General features: G+C 35.5%; 1 long non-coding RNA gene across 1 annotated transcript; it reads right to left on the reverse strand.

Moving 5' to 3' along the window:
* Positions 1-4361: 4361 nt before the first annotated feature.
* Positions 4362-5912, reverse strand: LOC108359723 (uncharacterized). The gene is made up of 2 exons (XR_001846981.1): positions 5804-5912; positions 4362-5744 (listed from the first exon to the last, which is right to left on the reverse strand). It is a non-coding gene; the product is annotated as an uncharacterized LOC108359723 (long non-coding RNA).
* Between the last annotated feature and the right edge of the window lie 3617 nt (positions 5913-9529).

Below are 9529 nucleotides of genomic sequence, written 5' to 3' on the forward strand. Positions count from 1 at the left end.
ATTCGAACATGGTTTAATGAGGAAAAGTGTCAACATAGCTTTTTCGCGTATACAGTGGCTAGCTGCGTTTCAGTGATCGCCGATCGAGATTTCATTAATTATTTTACATTATTTGGATAAAGAAAAGTTACACAAATTCAACATCGATGTGATGCTGATAGAAATCTGGATCAATTTGTGATCAACCCTGTTTGTTTTGTTTCCTAATTAATTGACAGCACCGACAAATGAATATATACGCCAAGGCGAATTTATATAAGGTGGTGTTACTAGCTCANCAAACAATTCTGGTTTTTGTATTGAATTTTTGATTTAAAATTAATTTTTCCCTTTTCAGTAGGGTTTTTTGCACATAATCTTCTGCGTGAGAATTGATCGTAAAAGATACGGATCTGAAAAAGCGACTGGAACACGGCTGTTTGTCAAAAGAATACGATTTCGAACTCGCGTAAATGTACATTTGCTAAATGCGATAGCATCAACGCCTTCGAAAACATATGTTCGAAAGTGCTAAATGTTGCATTTTAAATGCAGCGAAAATAATATGAGTTTAGGACATTCGATACGATACTAGGGTTCTGGTACTCGATTCCAAAAAATATCGTTTTAAACTATCGAGTGGACAATATCGGCATCGAAAGCCAAAAGTATCGATATGGTATCGTATCGTATGGAAATTCGTGTCCCTACTGCCAAGCGTTCATTGGGCCTGAGTACACTAGCTTGCTCAGTCGGACCACAATATAACCAGTAAACAACCTTCGGTGAATTTGGCGACTGCCTTCCTCGGGGATGAATATGCTAGGGATGAAATTATTGGTACACACGCCTTCCAAGCACGCAGGGTTGCTTTTAAGAAGCAAAAATAATTAACTCCAAATAGTTTCAAAAAGTATAGTGCAAAACGAAATTTATTGAATAATTCCACATAAAATGGTATACATAAATGACTCATTTTCTAAACGATTTAAATAAAACGCATTTTATAACCTTTTTTGTGCAAACGGCATTTGCGAATTGATAGAAAAGTACTACGGATTGTAAATTTTTGTTAACTATGAGGTGAATGAAAATTTTCAACCCGGCCTGACGACTTTGAAGAATTTTTTTGTTCTAATTTTATTACTAAGGCGTCTAATAAATGCATGGCTTTTAGTTGTATAAGAATAAAAGTCAGTAAAGACAAGTATTTTTTGTATAATTTCTGATTTTAATTGCTCAACTTTTGTACCAGAGCAACTGTCAAATATTTCCAGCAGTAAAAAGTTACGAATTGGCACAGCAGAAATGTAAAATTTTCTCGCCATAATAAAAAGTTTTTTCAACATGGAACTTTTCTACTAATTGACATGAAATTACTATCTCAACGTTCGGAGCGCTGCCACTGAGCGCCTTTGCGAACTAATAAAAAAGAGAAAACTTGGAAAGACCAAACAAAATTTTTTTTTACCTAGCTCGTGGGACTACGCAAAATTTTTACAGCTTGTAAATATGTATACACATAAAGTTGTTGGCGGTTATAAACAGTCAAAATCAAAATGGAGAAAAGAACAAAAAGCGTACGTTAGTTGTCAGTTATGGAGTAAATCCAATTTATTTGCGAATATTTGTTTATTCTATTTATTGAAAGGCAACCACGCGGAAAAGCTTGTGTTAATTATATTGATAAAAGAACCTGGCAACTCGCACGTTGTCTAAATTCTCAAGTAACATAAAATTCACAAAAGAATACTTTGCTTGTATTACCATCAATACGCCATGTATAAGTTTTAACAACACAAAAATAGAGCTTTTGCACGAGCGTTTGTTTGCCTTTTCAACACCATTTATAATTTTCTTTTTATAAAATCACGATTTGTCAAATGCTTAAATTTATTTATCTAATAATAATGCAGCACACAACCCTGAAATCTAAGAAAAAGTCTGAGGAAGGCAATTAAATAGCAGCACACAACCCCGTGCCTTCCTCAGGAGTGAATATAACTACAACAACAACGACTACTACACCAACAACCCAAAAAGGTTGGTTACTGTCTATATTGTGAGTCGGAATGAGCAGTCCACCACTCGAACCTCAGTATATCCAGTAAACAAACTTAGCTATTTTTTTTACCAAGTTTGGTCCCCATAAAGGACTAGTGTTGCAAGCAACGCTTTTTCGGCAATTAGGGTGTTGTGCAGCTATTTAATGTGGTGAAAATTATTTAAGCACTGGAGAGATTTATTCACATGGAATTGGAGATAGGGCTGATAGATTTATTTTAAATAAATTGTGAATCTGCGAAAATATCTTTTCAGCAGATGAATATACTTTTTAACCTTTTTTCCGAAAATTTACATACAGGCTCGAAAATATGCGAGTAACATTAGGTTTGTATAGTAACTTCCCCAGTAAAACATTGCAGCGAGAGCGTAAAAGCAAAATAGAGCGTAAAATTGAGAGGAAGAGAAAACTAGCAGAAGAGGTTATTGAACACAAAACTAGCAAAAACATGCAAGAGAACAGTTGTTGCACTGCTTTGACAATCTGCTGTAAACATTTTACTATTTATAAATCAGTTTTAAACTCTTTGCTTTACACACAAGCACTTACACTGTCCAGTACATCATTAATATTATGATTTCCACTCATTTTACTTTTGTTTGTGCCAAGGCGAATCAATATAAGGTGATTGCAGGAGTACAAAAACAAAAATTTACATGTATTTTGTTTTTGCTTTGGCGGCATAAACTGTCAAAACCTGTAAGTGTGAGTAGAAATTCAAACAAAATTTTTCAATTTGATATCAGAAGCCGTGCGGCGAAACACATACACAAAATCAACTGAGCTAGTAACACCACTTTTTATATATTCTTTTGACATTTATTCTTCTTCTTCTTCTGCTAGCTAATTTCTGCTAGTAAAAATTTCACTAGCAAGAATTTGCAGCTCTCTCGTGTTGTTACGCTCTCGATTCAGTGCTCTCTTGCAAATTTTTTGGGTTATCATACACTTTTCCAGTAAAAGTTTGCAGGTTCCAGTACAAATTAGTACTGACTATTGGTAACTATACAAACCTATTCAAATATCGTCGCCTGGATGGAAAATTGCCGGAAGCGTCATTTTGACAATTTGTGGTTTTTGGATATCTTCTTTAGTTTCCGACTAATTGACTAAAATTTTTTCGGTTATTTGGTACAAATTGCGTTAGTATTGCTGTCGTACTAAACTAATCAAGATCTTTCAAATAGAGTTATCTGTTCTTCTTTAGTTTCCGACATATTCAGCCTTATTATGAGTTTCATTTTCCAGAACCTGGTCACTTTGTCACTTTTCGTTTGCGTGTATTCACTACAGGTGGATGAAAAAATTGTTGGCGAAATTTTGTTCGGGCGAAACTCACGATTAGGCTGATTAGTAAAAAGTATGGTTAATTTATAAAAATTGTTATCACATTTTGGCGTATATCACTAAAACTGACTGCAAATTTTTTGACAAATGTCGTATACGACAAAATTTTATTAAACTCATAAATGGTTGACACTAAACTAAAAAAAATAAGATAATTTAAGAATTTCATGAACTAGTACATAGCATTCTCCGACACTTTGGAGAAAATCTGTAGTCGTGTTTCTGAGAAATTGCATTCCAAACTTCAATCGTGAGTTACCGAAAGTAACTTGTGACAATCTTTTATCCAGGGATCTACATAAATTATAATTGTCATTATTTTCGCAGTTGGAGTATATGCCAGACGAGTAACAGGTATACAAGTATACCTAAATTAGCGCTTGAGCTTGTATATTTATCTCTCTCTAACTCATTAATTCTATATACGTCAGCACCAACGCCCGACAAAGTTATGTCTGTATTTAATAATGGCCCTATGACAAAATATTCATGAAATGTATTCGTAGATTTTTATTTACTTTCATTTCATATATTAGTATTGAGATGAATGATTTTTACTAAATACCAGGAATAAATATTTAATAAAAAACTATTTCATTTAAGCTTAACCAACTTTTAGTTGCTCGGAGCTAATTTTGGAACGCTTCACGAAATATTTTCATAGACAGTAAATGCAACCCTGGGTGCATCATTAACGAGCTGAAAAACCAAACAAATAAAAAAATTCCATCTGAACCAATATTCCCAAAAATTATAAAGCAAAACAAAAACCATTTTTTCCAATTTATGCACTGTTATTTTTATTATTGCAATACAATTTCGCAGCTCTTCAAACATTTTCCACATTATGCTTTTAGGGCTAGTAGTTTCCGACCCCATTTGCTCTTTTTTTTTTCAATTCTGAATTTAGGCTAGGCTTCATGGGAACTTACTGTGGGTGCAAACAGACCACATTTTGTAAACTGAATTGTGATATTTAATTTTATTTTATAATGAAAAATGAATTTAATGTGCAATTTTTTAAGTTTACTAGATGTAAGACAACTTTTAATTTTCTTTATATATTGCATGCTTTAGTTTTAATTCTGTTTAAGTTAAGTTGTAAAGGTGAAAATAGGCCTCCTGGGCAACCGAGCACATTAAAAAAAAATCGGTAACGCGCGTAAAAGCATACCTCACAAGTGGTGTGGAAAATGCAAGAACAAATATAAATGGAATAATTTTCGAAATTATGAAATGGTTATTGGTATTTTCCATCTCAAAGGGGGTGATTAATTTGAACGTTATTTAAGCTGCCTTTACACGGTCGATTTTTGTCGTTTAACCAAAATCTACCCGTGTAAATTGCAATTCAACCGTAAAATGTAAGCGTTTTGGCTAGTCGATATCTTAAGTAAATTTTCCAGTCGACAGAAATCGACCCGTGAAAAGGCAACTTCAGGAATTTTTTAATTTTTTTTTTTTTTTTTGCTTGGGCGTCTTTTGAAGATGTGCCAAATTATATTGTCGACTTAAATACAAAACAACAATTTCTTTAAGCCATCTTGTGCAGCAATTTGTTGATCTTATCCTCACGGCTACCGAAATCACCAACCTCAACGTAGTGATTAGCCTTCTTGCGCCAGCCTCGGGTTGATGTGTTGAGCTTGAATAGCAACAGGAAGTTGGGGGCTTTCTTGAAGTGAAGTGAATCAACGCACTGAATTTCGTGCGCTTCGCGAAATTTGCGTTCGATCACAAAGCAGAGATTGGGACACGCTTGACCATTCCACGTTTGTACATCAATTCACAAACTGATTTAAGATTTGGATAACCCCATATAGGGGGTTCGGCATACGTAGCATATTAATGGTTGCCTTGCTCAATTTGATGAACACACCGTTTTAATGTGGCGAAGACAGAACTGTAAAACTACGCACTTTTTGTGCAACTTTGTTGATACCGCGGATGCGGATCACAAAAGCCAATTTGGATTTTTCAGGCCCGTCGAATTGGCCGCATTTCTTTGCCACACAGCGTTACTCCATCTCACGGCGTCCATCACGGAGTTTTCTTGTTTGATATTTCTCAGCATGCACCAAGTTTTCACATTTACGGAGTGCAATCACAGCAGAGCGCTTTAGTTTACGTTTGATCAGGGTAGCAATTTGCTGACCTGCTCTTGCTGAACTGCAGCTTCGGCTCGGGGACAGGAGGCAGCTTCCTGGAAGGTTGTCTGCCCTTTGCTTGCGGTTTCTTACCGGCCCATGATGGCAGTCATCTTAACTTGTTACTTAGCACGTTGAAAAGGCGAAAAAAAGTTCGCCAAATGTTTGGAGCACATCGTAAATGAGCCACTCGATTTATAACATTTCTATAAACAATTTAATTAAATACTTTTTATACATAGATATGCTGCAACCATGCACTTACTTTCCCAAATTCCATCCTGTTTATCGGCATAATTTTCCAAATATGCCTGCTACTTCATTACTAATTACTAAATTTTCCAACTGCGCCTTCTTTGTTGGCTCGACATATCCTAAAAAGACAAATTTACATTAAACAATAGAAATCGCAAAAATTAGCAAATAAAATACTCGCTTTGTTTTGTTTTGTTGTCAAATTTCTGAGAAATGTGAATTCACCACGATGCGATACAGAAAGAACAAGGACCAGGGATGTAATTTTAAGTAAATGTTTTATTCAGTGGCAAGGCGCAGAGCGTTCGGGGCAGCAATATTAATTTGTATCAAATATTACATTAAACGGTGGTTCTAATACATTTTTTGATATTATTAACCAGAGTACATACATTATATGGTATTTCTTTCAAAATTAATGTACTATATGAACTTTTTTTTCAAATATTTCTTAAGTTTCTTTCATCAGTGCTGAAAAGCAACCATGCGTGTAAGAAATTGTGTGGTACCTAAAATTTCACCTCTGGAAACTTTATCCCCATAAAGGACTTCACCACAGTTTTTTTACTGGATATACTGAGACTCGAACGCACACTGGACTGGGCAGTCGGCCGAAAACAGGTTTCATTTTTGTATACATGAACTACGCATGATTGTGTTAGTGCATGTGGCACATGCAAACAAAACGAAATAGAAAACATGTTGTCTATGTGTGCGTGTCAGTCTACCGTCAATCCGCGATTTTCGCGGACTGAAATGAGGGAGGTAAACTCGAACTCTCTTCCCCCTCTTATCCACACAAAACCGGTTTTAGGCGGACTGAGCAGTCCAGTGTGCGGAGGCCCATTGTAGCAAGCATACTTTTAACTGCGTTCTGTCAAACCAACGCCAAAGCAAACGCGAAAGTTCTATGTGGACCGGCCTTAAGAGTGCGTTACGCTGCCTTTCAATTTTCTCACACACATTCCTTGTCAAAAATCATCAAAATTGAAAGTCATTACGTAGGTTACATTCAATTTGAGAAGCAATTTCATTATCAAAATGTCGTCTTCAGGAAAATAATGTAACTAATTAGGTTCTGAAGACCATTTTTAATTTTCAGTTCCATTGTAGATTAACATTTTAGTATGCAGAAGCTTATTATTTTTTTATTTTCACAAAATTGAAAGCAAAATTGAAACTCAATTGAAAGCAAGTTGCCCATTCAAGTAAAAAAAAATGTATTTAAAATTTAATGAGTAACGTCGGGGTTATGCTTGAAATACAATACCGGCGAACGGCAAAACATCGCCAAATTGGGCGATGCTGTCGTTCAACGTTCGCTCAGCTATTTTGCCTACTTACAGAATTAAAGCCAAGGCGAATTTATACAAGGTGGTAGCAAGAATACAACAAACAGCAACCACATGTATTTTGTATCAGGGTCAAAATGTCAAATCTCAATTCGCCTCAAAGTTTGTATGTATTTTGTTTTTGCTATTCAGGGGCATGCTGTCAAATTAGTAAAAGCAAAAACAAAATACATGTAAGGCGAAGGAAAGAAGAAGAAATCAGCAGGTTGGACAACACCATCTTGTATAAATTCGCCTTGATTAAAGCGGTAGCTGATCCCATTTGGTCGCCTTTATAATTTGGGGTGACCACATTTAGAAAAAAACTAAACCATATTTAGAAATGAGGAAATGTTAACAAATACATATGTAAACCAAAGAGAGATTATTATAAATTGTTTTGTTTCAGCCAGACTTAGCGAATCCACAACTATATCTTTCAAACAACAAAAATAATTGTGTTTATAGCCGTCATCGATTCGCCACTTCTCGCTCGCTATGTTTGAGTTCCGGTCGCTTGAAGAAGTATTTTGTATGTGAAAGCAACAACAAAGTTAGCTAGCACGGATAGACGATAGCGAGTTTGGTTGTACCTCATTGAGTTCATTCGTTTCGCCACTCGTTAACTGTTGGCGAATCGATGACGGCTTATGTTGTTTTCTTTTAAAACTTTGAAAGTAAAAAAGAAATACGGCCACCTTTGGCACGCACAGCTGTCATCGCCTAGTAGGGCGATAGAAATAAATCTATCGCCATCAAACGCCACCGAGCGAATTTCGCATTTCGCTTTGGCTGTATTCCATTTCATACATGGTTGCCACTCGCCAACATTTTTTTCTACCAAAATCTCTTAAGAAAAGTTACCAAAAGTTACCAAATCTTCACTACCAAAATCTTCACTTCTTCACTGAGAAAAAAAGATATGTACTGAATAAAACTGCTATATTTCACAACAAATGTGTATATACTTACAGCCGGTTTCTGTGACTTAATAAATTCAATCTTCTTATAAATTGTCAATTCTTGATTATTTATTAAGAACTCCCAGTTCTAGCACAGAAGTGTAAATCTATTTTCTTGATAAATTATCAAGATTGAAAATGCTATTTGCAATTATAATAATTTTTTTTTATTAGAAAATATTTTTCATACAAGTAATTGTTGCATGTGCCGTGTCATTTTCGTTGTAGGTGTTTCCGACAGGGTAGGAGTATAATATAATGTTGAATGATTTTCCATCATCCCTTGTCAAATTTGGTTTGGAGACAAACCGGTTTCGACGTTGTGCCAATTTCAGTATCATTTTTCGTTCGGAATGTGCCAATATTTGCGACTCACGGAATCATGGCACCGGCACAAAAAAAAGATGCGGGTGCTTTTAACCGTCCGTTTGACTCGTACTAAATTTCGAGTAAATTGCGAAAATTTTTTTGCTATTTTTTCGCTTTTTCATAACTTAGTGTACGTGTCAAACGGACCGAGTCGAGTAAATTGCGAAAATTGCAGATTTTTTTGCTATTTTTTCGCTTTTTCATAACTTAGTGTACGTGTCAAACGGACCGAGTCGAGTAAATTGCGAAAATTGCAGATTTTTTTGCTATTTTTTCGCTTTTTCATAACTTAGTGTACGTGTCAAACGGACCGAGTCGAGTAAATTGCGAAAATTGCAGATTTTTTTGCTATTTTTTCGCTTTTTCATAACTTAGTGTACGTGTCAAACGGACCTCAGATTTTAATTCAGTGGGTCGAAATACATGTCGATAGGTGGGTCTAGTAAAAAGCACGCGACATTTTTTTTTTGTGCCGGAATAATCAAAACGATTATTACCGAAAATTGCCAGATGGCCACTATTAAAATGTGAGATGGTAGAATTCAAAATTTATCGCAAAAATTCGAAAGTTATTTTAGTTGTTGTAAGATGACTCTTATTATATCGAAGTAATTTTGGAGAAGTGTCGGTAGTGCTGCCACTGAAACTCGAAGGGCTTTTATAATTACACACATGCAAAACATAATTCATTTCTTTCTATTAATGCAAATAGATATTTATGGCCCTATTGTGTATGGCGACTGATTGTCGATGGGCAACCTTAGTTCACAAAAATTGTTCAACACATTGGAGCAAAGTTGCCAATTACTTGAAAAAGTTCATGTTAAAAAAGTAAATTCGGATGTATTCTGAGCTTTTCTATATACTGTGGCGAATACTGCGGCAACACAAAGCGAACAACGAGAAATATGCAGAATGTTCGAGGAATGACGTAGAATGTTCCACAAAGAGAAACGTCAAGTTGGATGAACACTGCGAACAGCGAGAGAAAGAGAATGAGCGATAAACTTCAGAACGTTCTAGAGTTGCCATAAGTGTGAGCGCAGGTATATAAGAGCCACGACACAGCGGAGT

The sequence above is a fragment of the Rhagoletis zephyria genome, unplaced genomic scaffold (assembly GCF_001687245.7).
Source record: "Rhagoletis zephyria isolate East Lansing unplaced genomic scaffold, Rhagoletis_zephyria_1.1 Rzeph_scaffold_00444, whole genome shotgun sequence".
Lineage (NCBI taxonomy): Eukaryota > Metazoa > Arthropoda > Insecta > Diptera > Tephritidae > Rhagoletis > Rhagoletis zephyria.